This window comes from Hypanus sabinus, chromosome 4, assembly GCF_030144855.1.
Source record: "Hypanus sabinus isolate sHypSab1 chromosome 4, sHypSab1.hap1, whole genome shotgun sequence".
Lineage (NCBI taxonomy): Eukaryota > Metazoa > Chordata > Chondrichthyes > Myliobatiformes > Dasyatidae > Hypanus > Hypanus sabinus.
The window spans coordinates 139,272,721-139,289,491 of NC_082709.1; the positions used below are offsets into that span (position 1 = coordinate 139,272,721).

At 37.0% G+C, this 16,771-nt stretch overlaps 1 protein-coding gene across 4 annotated transcripts in view; it reads left to right on the forward strand.

Moving 5' to 3' along the window:
• LOC132393219 (zinc finger and BTB domain-containing protein 20-like) overlaps nt 1-16,771 on the forward strand; it is a 351,170-nt gene that overhangs the window by 133,181 nt on the left and 201,218 nt on the right. For all 4 annotated transcript variants that reach the window (XM_059968197.1, XM_059968199.1, XM_059968198.1 and 1 more), the window contains one exon: nt 642-721. The gene's annotated coding sequence lies outside the window, so the exon portion shown is untranslated. The remainder of the gene's footprint in view (nt 1-641; nt 722-16,771) is intronic.

The following is a 16,771-nucleotide window of genomic DNA, read 5'->3' on the forward strand; positions in this document are numbered from 1 at the left end:
ACTGTTTTGTGTTTATATTGGGCTGGTTAATAACAGCTTCATTATCTGAGCTGTAATGATGCAATTATTTCACCAGGAATCTGACCCCTTTAATATTCTAAAACCACCTGGAAAGTTCTTCCAATAATTATGTTGTATGTTTTGATTCTCTTGTTTGAGAAAGCAATGTTTCTCATCTTCTTGCAATGTTAGCAATATGATGTGGTCTATCTAGAGAATCATTAAAGAACTGCATTAAAATTATTAGCAGTTAGATTCATAGATTATCTGCAGGTCAATTCATAGATTTGCTACAGAATTTTAATTCTATCTTTCTGTAGTTTTATGCAAGAGGGTTTATATTAATTGTGTCAACAGTTTTTTTTCCTCAAAGTGGGATTTGCTAGCAAAGCTCATTTATTGCACATCACTGGTTGTCCTTGATTAGGTTGTGATGGATCTCTTTGAACTTTTGCATTTGGTATGGCAAAGATGTTCACACTTTGCTGTAAAGTTGTGAATCTGATGACTTTTTTAAATTTAGAAATCTCTGCACCCACTAATCGAACATGAATAAACGAAGTAAAACAATGTGATTTGAGAACATAATATAATTAAAAATGGGAAAATATTTAAAATATAATCTAACAATTCTCTTACAGATTATGTGATGACAACGTTGAATATAAGGTGGAATAGCATTAAAGAGAATATAGCATTGCTAGAAGATACATTTGATGCAGTAAGTATTATTTTGTATACATTTTAGTCACATAATAAAATAATCCAGTACTGTTGTTTGTATTGGCTGCTGTATATTTCTTCAAAGGTTCAAAAGTGCAATTTAATATCCGAGAAATGTATACAATATGCATCCTGAAATGCTTTTTCTTTGAAACCATCCACCAAACCAGAGGAGTGCCCTGAAGAATGAATGCCAGTTAAATGTTAGAACCCTAAAGTGCCTCCCCATCCCAAAGCTTCTCTCGCTGTGCGTAAGTGACAGTGAGTAACAATTCCCCTCCCCCCACCAGCAAAAAAGGCATCAGCACCGCCACCAAGCACTCAAGCATGTGTAAAACAATAGCAAAGACACAGACTTGCAGTTACCCTAGAGACTTCATGTTTCACCTGGTATTCGACATACCACAGGTTTTCTCTCTCTCTCCCTAATGAGGGAGAAAGAGGTGACTCCATTTTCACAGTGAGCTGGGAGACATAACAAACATCTCTGGTTTACGATGTTAAAATTCCATTACGTCACTTTTTTCTAGCTCTGTACCACCTGAAGATCGCTAAGATCCCGGTTCTCCAGGCACACAGCAGATATCCAGACTCCCCTGACGACACATGGATCTCCTGTCATCACACCGACCCTCGATCCACCTGTCTCCAGAGCCCTGAGATCCTAGGCTTCTAAATCAGAGCCTGACTCTTGGGCCGAGCTTTGGCATGCTAAACAATGGCCTTTTATGGAACCCTGAGAGCAGGTCCCTTTCCCGCAAAGAACTGAAGTCAGTGTGTAACTCCAGATCAGGGTCTTCAAAAGAAACCTGAAAGGGAAAAATAGAAATATTAAAGATGGAAATAGAGCTATTTTTGAAGATGCAAGCAAAGGAGTCGCTGTTAGGCATCATTAACCCTCCTAAGCTCCACCCTCTTCTTCATTATATATTCCTGATTTCTCTTCCAGTAGCCCTTTAATGACACTGCTTTCACATAACTTCCCAGTGACTCCAGACCATAAGTCTCAACATCAAAATAATTCCCACAGTCATGTACGACTGCATTTCTACATCATCTCTCAAACAAGAGATGCTGAAACTCCTAGCAACATCCTCAAAATACTGGAGGAACTCATCAGGCCAGGCAGCATCTATGGAAGAAAAGTATAGTCGACGTTTTGGGTTTTGCCCGAAACATCAACTGTACTTATTTTCTATAGTTGCTGCCTGGCCTGCTGAGATCCTCCAGCATTTTGTGTGTGTTTTCTACATCACCTTGCAATGTTTCTGAATGTCTTACCAAAAATAAAATACACTACATTTCTTTGCAACTTTATAATTTTCAGAAAAATGGGCACATAATATAATTTGAACCTGAAAATGCCACTATTTCCAGAATTGTATGTTATGAAAATACTACTTATTTGATTTTCCTAAATCAGTGATCCCTTTAAAATATTCATTACGCTTGGGAAAATGTGTGTTATTTTATGCAATGCCATTTGCGATCTACATTTCTTAATATGTATGTAGTTGCATCAACAGTAGTTTTATATATTAGAGTATTGATAACACTATGCTGCCTTAATATCTTGGCTGTAAGATACAGTGGGAGCTGTGAAGGGTCAAGAAAGATGTAAAATAAGTGCAAACATTCCTTTCTGCTCATCTCCAATAATTTAGAATTCTTTAAGAGTTAATTGAAGCACTCATACTCTATTTAAAATATTCAAGGTAAGTCAGATGAATTAACTTGCATTGAAAAATTATTTGCATGTCTTCAGTATTGCACTTCATTTATTCTTGGGGATGTAGGCATCAGCGTCAAGATCGGTATTTATTCACATGGTTTATTGTCTGAAGAAATTTCTGTGGGAAATTCCAGGTTTCTTAAGTATATTAGGTGAAAATGGACCGTGTTCCATCATACTTCTGACCCATGCTATTTTGATAGTGGTAAGGCTTTGTGATTTCAGGAGTGAGTCATTCACGGCAGAATACTCTGCTCTAAACTTACCATGCACCTATTGTATTTATATGACTGGTTCTTTTTAGTTTGAGGTCAGTAATGACCACCATGATTTTGATGAAATAGTAATTCCATTGAATGTTGAAGATTAGCTGTTCTACACCTTTCTTTTGGGAGATGACAAAGCCTGGGACTTGTGTGGCACAAATGGCATGCAGGCATTGACTGCTTCATTTGTTGTGGATTTGTAATTAGAATTTAACATTGTGTAGTCGTTGCCAAGTATCCTCACACCCAGCATTTATGATAGAAGGAACATTATTGAAAAAGGAGTTAAAAATGGATGACCCTAGAATACTGCCACACAAATAATTCCTGCGCCGATTACCTGCAGTTATGATGAATATCCTCCGGTAGCCATAACCAACTTGCCTTCTGCCAGGTATGGCTCCATGCAGGGAAATGATTTTCCCTGCTGCCTACTGGACTCAGTTTCATTTGAAATCTTTGATCCTACTGGTTAAGGATATCACTTTATTCAACTAGTTTTTGTTATCATGTTTGGACCAAGGCAGTTATGATCTCCAAATAGTCTTAACAGAACTCAGATTCTGAAATAGAGTATTTGTGAACTGGTTACTGGTACCATTTTAAAGGTGCTGTCAACAATACCCTCCATTGCCATGCTGCTGTCACATTAAGACATACTGAGCCTATTTTCCATATCTTAAAGTAGATGCCTATGTTGCTCACTGGTTTGGAGTGCAGGTACTCATAACCAGATGTTGTCCAGTTGTATGATTGTATACAGTGCTATCAGTCATTTCCTGATGTGGTTTGTATTGATCTGGATAAAGGTAGCTTCTCTGTTGATGTAATTCTGTAGATTATCTGCTTGGTACTTGAGGCTAAATATGGTTGCAAATCACTTTAGCATTCATGCTGAGTTTTGTCATTGTTGAGGAATAGGGATGTTCTTGCAACCAGCACTTTTTTCTGCAAACTTTTCTACTATCATTTATGTGTAACTGTGGCAAGATTGCAGATCTTTGATCTGATTTCTTGGTTATGGAATCACCTAGAACTGCTTAATACATAAATTTTTGCAGTTTAGCATATTTACTGTCCTGTGTTGCAGTTTCTCTATGGTCATTTCATCTTAAAACTGTATTTATGCTGTTCTGAAATGCCTTCTGCTCTCCTTGTTAAAGCTGAGTTGATATTCTGGCTTGATTGTAATGGGAGAGTGAAGAATACACCAGACATGAGTGCATAAATTATAGTCCAGTAGCTTTCTTCTGCTACTGATGAACTTTAACACTTTATACATGTCCAGTATTTAATTACCAATTACAGTCTACATCCATTGCAATTAATTAAATGGTGATTATAGATCAGCACAACACGTGTTGGTGTGAAAGTGAGAACGATGTAGTAATTATCTCAATAAAAGCTTCCACAATTTATTCTCTTGCCCCTCATGGTCCGAGGTTGTATTTGGTCAGGGCCTCTACTTTCTTGGATAAAGTTCCATCTGTCGCTTCTTTGCTAAATCTTTAACTGTCTTTTATACTGTCAACAACTCCTCCAATCATGGTGTCATCCACAGACAGGCTAATCCACCCATCTATATTTTCAACCAAATCATTGATACATACATTTATGTACAAAATTAAGGGAGGGAAGTTTAGGGGAGACATCAGGGGTAAGTTTTTTACACAGAGGGTTGTGAGTGCCTGGAATGACTTTCTAGGGATGGTAGTAGAGGCTAAAACATTAGGGATATTTAAGAGTCTTTTGGACAGGCACATGGATGAAAGGAAAATGGAGGATTATGGGGTAGTGTGGGTTTAGTACTTTTTCTTTTAAAGATTATATGTGTTGGCACAACATGAAGGGCTGAAGGGCCTGTTCTGTGCTGTAGTGTTCTATCGTTCTATATCGCAAACAACAACAGGTCTTAGCATCAATCCTTGAGAAACACTACTGGTTACAGACCTTCAGCCAGAGTAACAGCCACCCCTAATATTTGTCTTCTATGTGCATGCTAGCTCTGCCCGGGTACCATGCATCTTTATCTTACGAATTTATTTACCATGAGGGAATTTGTCGAATGCATTCTTAACTTCAATATAAATAACATCCACTGACTTGATGCAGGGTTTCAACTCGAAACATTGGTTGTTCACTCTTTTCCATAGATGGTGCCTGACTTGCTGTGTTTCTCAAGCATTTTGTGTGTTACTTTGATTTCCATCATCTGCAGATTTTATCTTGTTTGTGATTTCACTACTGCACCTTCATTAAACATCTTTTACATCTCAAAGAACTCTATCAAGATTATAAGGCATGACCTGCCTGCATTAAGCCATGCTGATCATCCGTCCCTAAAGCAGCCATGTCTTTCCAGATGTGCATAAACCCTATCCCTCTGGGTCCTCTCCAATAGTTTCCCTACTACTAATGTGAGGTTTACTGGCCTATACTTAACTGGATTGTCCTCATTTCCCTCCTTGAACAGTGAAAGGCACATCATTTGCTACTCTACAGTCCTCTGGGACCTCACCAGTTGATGAAATTCACTTTAAAATTGACATTAAAGCCTTTACCCACCTTAATGTTTTTCAGAAAGCCCTGCAATAGTCAATACTGACACAAGAAAGTCATTTAGTATCTCAGCCATTTATTCTGACTCCAGACGTGAATTCTCTCCTTTATCCCTGAGGGGTTCTACCTTAGTTACGAGCAACAACGCACAAAATATTTGAGGAATTCTTTCCCCTTCTTCTCACATTCTTATTCTGGCTTCTTCCTCTTTTATTTCCAGTGCTGATGGAGAATCTCGGCCTGAAATGTCGACTGCTTATTTCCATCCATAGGTGCTCCCTGATTTCTTGAATTCTCCAGCATTGTGTGTTACTCAAGATTTCCAGCATTTTCAGAATCTCTTGTCTCCTCAGTTATACTCTCTTGCTCAATAAAAATAAAAAATGCTTTGAGCCTGTTTGTTAAGGACATTTCATGACCTCATTTGGCACTCCTAATTGCCTGATTAAGCACTCTTCTTCTATCTTTGTTTTCCCACAAGAGCCCAGTCTGATTTTAGTTCCCTAAACTATATATATATATTTCCTTTTTATTCATGATTAAATTTAGGACCTTTCTGATCATCCAAGATTTCTCACCTTCTCATCCTTGGTGTCACTCCTTACAGAACATACCAATGCTGAACTCTGATTAGCTGGTCTGTAAACAACTCCCAAACACTAGTCATGGACTTGTTTGACAGCAGCTGCTCCTAATCAATAACCCTTAGCTCCTGTCTTATCTTTTTGTAATTTTCCTTCCTCCAATTTAGAACCTTCCCGCAGGGTCAGATTTTTATCCTTACTAATAACTATATTAAAACGTAATGAGTTTGAAGGTATCAGTAAAAATGTGATTTTGGGAGTGCAAATTTATTTGACAATTGGTCAAAAGAAGCAAGAGGTACTGAGATAAACAGGTCCCAAAAACACTTAATACCTAATTCATCCCAATCTTGAAAGACTTTATCAGTCATGGAAGGGATAAAAAAATAATTAAGGAGAATGGGAGATTATAATGAAAAATTCGCTAAAGCAAAAAATTTTCTATATTGAGACCAGATCCTTAAAGTTTGTTTTAACAATTATGTTATCTGTTGTTTTATTTGCTGAAAAAGAAGAGTATGCTCTAAGAAGAGAGACAATAGAGGAATTTTTTTACAGAATTAACTTCTAAGGAGACCCATGATAGGCAATCTTTACGATAAATATAATAGCACCAGAAAGTAATATTCCTTATATTGGCAGCCTAAAATTGGGTAGGGCTAGTCCACCCATCTCTTTATTTCTTTGTAAGTAAACTTTACTTAAAGGAGCTTGTTTATTATTCCAAACATAAGAGGTTAAAATTGAATCTAAAGAATCAAAGTACGTCTTAGGAATAAAAATAGGTAAGGCCTGAAAAAGATATAAAAATTTAGGAAGAATCTTCATTTTAATCGAATTAATTCGGCCAATTAGGGATAAAGAAAGAGGGGACCATTTAGAAAGCGTCTTTTTCACATAATTCAATAAGGGGTTTAAGTTTTCTTTGAATAAATTCTTGAAGTTTTTAGTAATTGTTACACCTAAATATGTAAATTGACTTGTAACAACTTTGAACGGAAATTTGGCATTTGATGACATTAGGACATTTAAAGGAACTAGCTCACTTTTATGTAGGTTCAGCTTATATCCTGAAAAAGAACTAAACTGGGAGATTAAAGAAAGAACCAAAGGTAAAGAAGTTTCAGTGTTAGAGATGAAAGGTAAAATATCATCAGCATATAATGAAATTTTATGAGACATACCTTCCCTTGGTATACCAGAAATGTCCTTAGCTTCTCGAAGTGCTATTGCTAAGGGTTCTATAGCTAAAGCAAAAAGTAAAGGACTAAGAGGACATACTTGTTTAGTTCCCCGCTGTAATTTAAAGGGCTTAGAAATTTGGGAATTAGTAATAACCTGAGCGGTAGGAGACAAGTAGATTCATTTAACCCAACGAATAAAATTAGGCTCAAAATTAAACTTTTCTAAGGTCTTAAAAAGATAATTCCACTCAATCCTATCAAAGGCTTTTTCTGCATCTATTTTTTGGATGGTGAATATATCACATTCAATAACCGACGTATATTAAAATGTGAGTAACAATTTTTAATAAATCCTGTCTGGTCATGTGATATAATAGATGGTAGAATATTTTCAAGTCTTCGAGCTAAGATTTTGGCAAAAATTTTTGCATCAACATTTAATAAAGAAATCGGTCTGTATGAAGAACATTCAGCTGGATTTTTTTTTAAGAATAAGAGAAATAAAAGCTTCATAACAAGATTGAGGGAGTTTACCTGATTTAAAGGACTCTGATAAAACAGAGGATAAACAAGGTGTAAGTAACGTAGTGAAAGTTTTATAAAACTCCCCAGGAAAGCCATCAGGTCCCGGGGTCTTACCAGAATGTAAAGCACATATAGCCTCAGCCACTTCTTCATTGGAAATAAGCTGATCTAACTGTGTTAGACTATCAGCAGACAATGTAGGAACGTTGATATTACTGAAAAAAGCGTTCATATAGGTATCATCTGAAGAAGAGTCAGATACCTTCAAATTGGAGATTTTCTACGTTTCTAATTAGCTACTTTTCCTATAGGTCCTGATAAAGATTTACTGGACGATCTTTTAAATTTAAAACCTTTTGTTAATGGTTCTATTACCAGTATCTATAACTTGTTGATTGATTCTAGACAAGACTTTTTAGATAAAATATAAAAAGCTTGGGAGGATGATCTAAATTGTCAGATTTCTGATGATGGAATAAAATTCTTAAACAGGTTAATAAATCATCTTTCTGTGCTTGTCATTCTCTTCTACAATTTAAAGTGGTTCATAGAGCTTACATTTCTAAACAGAAGCTCTCCAGTTTTTACTCGAATGTTTCTCCACTTTGTAATAAATGCAACTCTGCTGATGCCTCTTTAATTCATATGTTTTGGTTTTGCCCTACAATTGAAAAGTTTTGGCGGGAAGTATTTCATACCTTCTCACAACTTTTTAGGGTCCAATTTGACCCAAATCCCTTTACTGCCTTGTTTGGTGTTATTGCAAATGAAGATATAACTTTAAATACTCCTAACCTACAGGTTTTAGTTTTTAACCTCTCTTTTAGCAAGAAGAGCAATCTTGCTTAAATGGAAGGAGCCTACTCCTCCTACACATCTTCAATGGCTACGTGATATAATGTCATACTTAAATTTAGAAAGATCCGCTGCTCAGTCTTAAATTCGAAACAATCTTTTTTATGATATTTGGGGACCTTTCCTAAATTACTTTTCCAATTTATAAAGTTCAACAGTGTGCAGACTTTTATGTGTATTTTTATCTTCTATTCTTAAGTGAATGAACATGTATTTTTCTAATTTTCCATTGTCACCCATCAACTTTTTTCTTTGGTAGTTGGTAGGGGTTTGACTTTTTTTTATATATAAAAAATTTCTTTTATGATGTATGACCTATCTTTAAATTTTTGATTAGAGTGGTATACCTTTATGTGTTATGCTATAACATTTTGATCAATTTTATTACAATATATGAATGTACACAAGTTATGTTGAGATGTATCTATGTGTTGCACTCTGTAAATCTTTTTTTTTCTTCTGAATAAAAAATATTGTAAAAAGCAAACGTAATGAGTTGTCACTATTCTCAATATGTTCATCTACTATCAGGTCTGTCATCTGGTCTGGCTCATTTCACAAAACTAGATCCAGTATGGACTATTTTTGTACTGTTTAAAGAACTCTTCCTGGATCACTGAAGAAATTCTGCCTCATCTAAGCCTCTTGTATTAAGGAAAGTGAAATATCTCACAACAACAGCCCCATTGATTCTACACCTTGCCATATTTGTTTCTCCCCTATTGGGGGGCCTATAGTATACTCCCATTCACTTAATTATATTTATCTCATTTCTGAGTTTCACCTAATTTGCCTCTGTGGTGTGCCCTCCAGTATGTCCTCCAAGTGCTGCTATGACATTCTCCCTTCTCAGTTGTGCCTTGCCCTGTTCTGTCACTGCTAAAGTAACTAAACCTAGTTGAGTAACCAGTCCTTTCTACTCTGCTTTCTCCTAAACTCCTTCCCCTTTTATTCTTTTTCCTCCCTACTTCATCTTTTGCTTTCCACTTTTTATCCCTCAGCTTCTCCTCCCTTTCCCTTATAGCAGATGTATTAAAGCAGCTAATATCTGATTTACCACACTCTGCTGTTACATCCCTAGTGAATAAAATTGTTTTAAATAACTGAATACTGCTGGAAATAAAATACTGCACATTTTCTAGTTACATTTTCATACAGTAACTGTACAAAAACTGACCTTGTATTTTATAAATAATTTAAAAAATTTCTCTAAGATCTGTAAATGGGCTCAAATGGACACTTGCCAAAGTGATTTATTTGATCTGGCTATATTGTGTGGTCAAAGGCTGTTTTCCAGATTATGAAAACTCAACTTGTGCTTGAAATTCCTTTTGTGCTGGTTTGGTCAGTGTGGTGTGAATTAGGCTAGTGGAAACTTGGTGAGTATTAGTTATATGTTATGCTGCCTAAACAGCCTAACATACTATCTGCCTTCCAAGTGGCATATCATTCTGTATTTCTTTTCCTTGTCCACAATACATCCTTCATAGGTATTGATAATGTTCCAATGTGGCTATTCACAAATTCTGAAAGTTCGCTTATGCGGTTTTTGAGATTTGACTGCTATTGTACTAGTTTCAGGTTTAGCGAGGTGATCAAGTTTATTGGAAACTTGTAGATCAGGTGCACCTTAAGGTTTGTATGTGTACTGCTCCTCTTGCAAAGTAGCTTTCTATATAAAGCAAACTTCCAGCATTTTATTTTCTTTAATATTAAAGTTCATGGGGCTTAGCTGTTTGCTGAGTCTATTGCATACTGATAAGTGATACAGATATTTCCTTTCTGTTACAGTTGTCCATTTTTATTAAAAAAGGTACCTGTTTTTTAATCACAAAGTAATGCTTGATTACCAACATACAAATGGAAGTTTGGCATTTGTTTTTGTTCAGTTTAGTTCTGTGTGCTAATCTGATAATGAATCATGTAATGTCCATTAAGCTGCTGTAATGTCAGAAATAGGATTGTAATAAATAGAGGGGGAATAAAACTACTTGTTTCTTCCCCTGTAACAGTTGCTGCAGTTCAGTTGTCCTCCTTTACAGGAACTCGCATATACAAAGTATCAGTCTGGTTTATTATTGTTGAATGATTCATATTAATACAGTTTGTTCATGTAGCAACAATGTTTGTTTCTGCTTATTCTTTCTTCCAGTAACTCCAATGCTTTTTCATTATTTTTAAGCTAATTTTTTTTTTTAAAAATTGCTATAATTAACATGGTGATGCAGGAAATAAATTTCAGCAACCATTTTGGAGGTTGGAGTGCCTTTTTAAAAAAAAATTCCTTTAGATTGATTAAAATCAGTTCCTTTTTCTACCTATACATCTTTAGACTCTTAAGCCTGCATTGATTACATCAAACTTGGGAACAGTATCAACAGTATAAACCCTCAAGTCTGAATTATTCATACATTTCATTCTAACTCATCTATGGCAGGTCAGGAGTTAAATATTGGCTGAGCAAATATTCACTTTAACCAAGTGTTCTCATTAACTGGGTTTCTATTAACTAGCATGTACTGTACCTCTTGAAAGCATTCTCTTATAGATTAAATGTTTTTGTACACATACTTCATAGGTATATAAAATGTTAGTTAATATGGTTTTGTATTAATAGTTTAAAATGTTCCATGTTTGTTGGGTCACTGGAATGCTTCTATTTGCATAGTATCTAAAAGATTTGTGTGGACTCCAAAAGAAAAGATAAAGGCTAATGTGGTGAATTGTGGTAAATTGATACTCAGAAGCAATGTGATTTATATATGTTAACTTGATTTGTTATTATTAAGTTAAATTTTGAAGCCCCCCCCCCCCCCAACACCTTAATTGCAGTTGTAATGAAACTTCCGGTAAAGATGGCGGTGTGCCATTTTTTAAAAAATGTCTTTTTTTACGATTGGAAGACAATGTTGGATTTTAAGAACTGTGGGTACTGCAGGTCTAACCCATTGTTAGCGGAGGAGTTGGACTTAGTGCTAACCGCATTGCTGTCTGCTACAGGAAGGCTTCAAAGGCATTGGAGTTGGTGCACGAAGGCGACGTGGAGTGTAATGGCAGACGATTGTCTTGGGCATTTTTCTTGCGATTGCAAGACCCTGTTAGACATTGGTAAGACAAGATGCCACAGGCCCATTTCCTTTGTTTGTTGGCGCAACAGATGGTGGGACAGTTGCCTGAGCTCAGTTGTAACAGGGACTAGGCCTCAAGCTGCAGGCTTGTCTGCTGCTGCAGACCAGGCAAGGAAACGCTGGGGGCAGTGAGATGCGGCATCCATACTCAGTTGGGGGCTGGTTTCTGCTGTCTATGCTGCACTCCAGTGTTCGATCAGTGGAATGACAACCTGGATTGCGTAAGTGCATGCATTCATCTGTGGACTGTGCTATCAGTTTGCGGAACTTGTCTCTCAGACTTGGCATATATGCTGGATTGTGCAGTGTTTGTTGTGCATCTTTGTCCCTGAGGAAGGAACGTTGTTTCTTTTGGCTGTATTCATGTATGGTTGAATGGTAATTAAACTTGATTTTAAACTTAATTGGAAATAATATGCCTTGGAACAAAATGATTGAATAAATTCAAGATAGTAACTTAAAATGTTATTTAATCGTTCAATGATGGAATATTATTGCAATAAACTAGCATTTCTCCGTTTCTTTCCCTGTGTATCATTGAGGGTATCATTTTGCTATCTCTTCAAACTTAAGTTCATGACAGGTGATGCTGAATATCTGTAAGAGGACTTTCTTCAAGTTTCTTCTTTTAGAAGGCAAGAATGTTTTTTAAACATGAGAGTCTCCAGATGTTGGAAATCTTGAGCAACATGCATGAAATGTTGAAGGAACTCAGAAAGTCAGGCAGAATCTATGAAGGACAGTAAACAGTCAAGGTTTCAGGCAGAAACCCTTCATCAGAATCAGGTTTAATATCACTGGCATGAAATTTGCTTGTTTTGCGGTAGCAATACATTACAATACAGAATAATAAAACAATAAATTGCATTATATATAGTAAAAAATTCAATAAGTTGTGCAGAAAGTGAAAAAAATATTGAGGTAGTGTTTATGGATTCATTCTCCATTCAAAAATCTGATGGTGGAGGGGAAGAAGCTGAAATGTTGAGTGTGTGTCTTCATGCTCCCTGATTTCCTCCTTGACAGTAGCAATGAGAAGAGGGCATGTCCTGGGTGGTGGTTGGGGCGGGGGAGTCATTGATGAAGGCTGGCACTTTGATGAAACATTTGTCTTTTGAAGGTATCCTGTGCTGGGGAGGCTAGTGCCCATGATGGAACTGTTTGAGTATACAAATTTCTGAAGCTTTTCCAAATCCTGTGCAGTGGCCCCTCCATACCAGGCAGTGATGCTCTTCACGGTACATCTTCAAAAAATTGCGAACGTCTTTGGTGACGTACCAGTTCTCTTCAATCTCCAAATGAAATATAGCCATTGCTGTGCCTTCAGTGTAATTGCATCAATGTGCTTGGCACAGAATAGATCTTCAGAGATGATAACACCCAGGAACGCGAAACTGCTCACCCTTTCCATTGTTGATCTGTCGATGAAGAGAGGTGTGTGTTTCCTTGCCTTCCCCTTTCTGAAATTCACAATCAGTTCTTTGGTCTTACTGACGTTGAGTGTAAGACTATTGTGACATCATGCAACCAGCTCATCCATCTCAATCCTGTAGGCCTCCTCTTCACCATCTGCAATTCTGCGAGCGCTAGTTGTGACGATGGCAAATTTATAGATCACATTTGAGCTGTGCCGAGCCACACATTCGTGGGGGTAGAGAGTAAAGCTAAGGTTTGTAGAACTTGTGAGGGAGGTAGAAATGATTAGTGTTGGGTATGGGAACTATGAGGTTGGTGGCAATGAATGGTGGCAGAGACACGTTCCCAGGTAGGATATGTGGCTTTGTTAGCAAGTCAAGGTGAGCACATGGTCAAAGAGTCAGAGAGCAGTAGAGATCACAGGGCAAGCAAACAGAAAGGGTCTCGCTGAACTGTGGTGAGAAGAGAAGACTTAAACTTTAGGGTAAACATACCTCAAAGAGACTTTGCAGTGGAGCAGCAAATCATAAATACTCATAATTTCTAGGGAAAGAACAGTGACAACTTCTTGCATAGAATTATTCTTACTTCAATATAAAAAACATTTAGAGTACAAAGATTAAACTTTACATAAACATGCAACAATGTTGATTGTAGCATCAAGAGTTGTTATGAGAACAAATGTGTCGTAAGATCCCTGTACTTAGCTTTGTGTTGACCCCAAAAGATCACTGGATAGAATACAAGGAGTGCTAATCAAGGAGGTTAAAGAAATAGGAAAAGAGGGAAAAATGCAAAGGTCAGCAATTCTTGACAAAAGATATTAACTCTGGTCAGATTTAAACTGAGTTCATTTCTTTTAAATTTAAGATTAAAATTAATTTATATAGTCCTAATTTATATGTGAATATTTGATTAACAGACAAATTAGGCATTTGCTTCTCATGCAATGCAGTTTCACTTTTCTATTGAATTGTATGTGGCTTCTTAAGGTTTGAAGATTTTGCTAAAACTGCCACATTATTTATCACTGCTAGTGTAAACTACTTTGTTTTGCTCATTGCTGCTGGTTTTGTAAGCATATTTTCTATGGCAGTTTGGTTATGTAATGGAAAAAAAATGAACATTTGGTGAAATTTGTGTTGTCAATGTAACTTTTTCATGTTTAAGTGAAGAAAATTGTGCCTATGAAATTCAAAACACAGAAAAATATAAACAATTATGTTTAAATTAAAGCCAATTAACGCAATTAATTTAAATTACAAATTACAATGTATTGGATTAAATTGAACTCGGTCTTTTTTCCTGAGAGTGGGGCTGCGAATAAAAAAGAGCTGAGTTCCTGTCTGCTTATCTCTTTTAGGACAGTTGCAGTTACCACTGTTGCAGACAGTAGCTGGACTATGGGACTTGCAACTTGAACTCTACAGCTGTTGCCACGTTATGTTTGCCTTATTGGAAACTATTGTCTGCATTTATTATTGTACTCCTGTTATGAATGAATAGAATCATTGATAACTTTCTGATTGCTGCCTGTGGTCTCTTTCAGTCTTGATCCATTAATTCTCATTCACCCTTTTCTGTGTTTTCATGTCTGAGGCCTTCTTAATTGAGCATTCCACCTTATTTATTGTTTTACTGATTTTTTTTTACATTCAGCATTTTGTACTTTGATTTTAAAATTGTGCCCTGTGTGGCACTTTCAAATTATCTGGAACACTAACAGAAATATTTACTTGACAGCAATTGTTATGTGAGACAAGATTCTTGCTTTAGATTTTAATGAAATATTTGGCTTTATGGCTGGGGTGTGCAACTGTTTTCTTGATGAATCTGACTTTTGATCTGAATCAGCACTAAAGAATTTTAGTTGTAAGTTATGATTAACTTTTGATGGTTTATGAATGTCAGATTTATTCACATGTCTTCCAAACATTTCCACAGCAGACAAGCCTGAGGGTGTAGCTTCACTGGTTGTAATAGTATCTTGGAGGGCAAGGTTTTCAATTTATCTCAGGAAGAATCTGAGGAGTTTTGCCAGTTGGGAGCTGGCTTTGAGGATTAAGTTGAAAGAAATTTTGAGTAGAGGAGTAGTAAGCACATTCAGCTGAGATGATTTAGGAGTGCCCTGCAGGCCACGATGGATGACATGGTTAATGCTTTGACTCCACCAATCTGAGTTCTGTCCTAACCTACTTGTGTGGACTTTGAACTTTCTTCCTTCTCGTCTCTCCCCTGTGTTTTCTCCCACATGCTAAGGAAGTACTGATTAGTTAATGGGCAATTGTAAAGTAACCCATAAGACAAGTGGCAAAAATATCAAAGGGGAATTGATGTGGGCATTTGAGAGGGAATAAGTTACAGGGTTACAGAAAATAAGAAAAGGCATAGATTGATAAAGTTGTTCCACAGGGACTCAGCATAGATTCTATGAACTGAATGACCCTTTTACTGTTGTATAACTGAACAAAAAACATCAAAGGAAATAGGTTGTGCTGAAATTTTGTAAACACTAGTTCAACTCTAGTTAGGTATTATGACAAGATAAGCCACTTGAAAATCTAGGTAGATTTATAGGGTGGGGGAGGGGGAGAATGTAGTGTTCAGTCGGGACCAAAAGGGCAATCTATGCAAGGAACTGGTAGATGTAGGTGACATCTGAAATTAATACTTCCCAGTATTCACGCGAGTAGGACATCGTAGTTTTAAAAATTCAGGGAGGGAGGTTGTGAAACTCCAGATGATGTATTAGATGTCTTCAGACACAGAAGGCAGATAAATCCCCCAGGGCCTTAGAAAGTTGTACCATTCTTTTGTGGGAGGCAATTGAAATGATTGTTGAGGCCCTGCCAGAGATTCCTAAAGGTTTGCTGGTGACAAGTTAGATACCAGCTGATTGGACGAATTGCCAAACTGGATCGAAAATTGGCTTAGTATATAGCAGAGGATAATGGTGGAATGTTGTTTTTGACCATAGTCCATGAGACCTAGGAGTAGAATCTGCTTCACCATTCAATCATGGATGATTTATTATCTCTGTTAACTCTGTTCTCTTACATTTTCCCAAGGAACCTGTGATAGGTCCTTGATTACATCACGTCTGCCTTAAATATACCCAATGATTGGCCTGCATAGCCATCTGTGGCAGTGAATTCAACAGATTCACCACCCACTGGCTAAAACATTTTCTCTTCTCTGTTCTAAATGGGTGTCCCTCAATTCTAAGGCTGTGCTCTCTGGTCCTAGACTCACCCACTGGAAGAAACATCTCTCCACATTCACTGTATCCAGACTTTTCAATATTCAATAGGTTTCGATGAGATCCTGGGCAAAGTAATAGGCAGGTGAGGAGAAGTGAAAGGTCAGAGTGGAGAATAGAGGAAGGCGAGGGGTAGATTTTGTTCACCAGAAAGAGCAATTGATATTTTTGCCAAATGGAATACAAGGTGTTGCTCCTCCACCCTAAAAGGAGGCCGTGGATTTTCATGTTGGAAGTAAATGAGAATCAGAATTAAAATGTTTGGCCACTAGCAAGTCCCGCATGTGGAACCCCTCGATCTTCTAAACTCCAGTGAGAACTGGCTGAGAGCCTTCAGACGCTCCTCATATGTTAACCTTTTCATTCCTGAGATTATTCTTGTGAACCTCCTCTGGGCCCTCTCCAGTGTTACCACATCCTTTCTTAGATAAGGGGCCAAAATCAGTTCTCAATACTGCGAATAGTGAAAAAGGAACTTTCTTCAGATGTATGATCTGTCTTTGATTATCATGGGTGAGAAGCACTAGGACGGCCTTATTT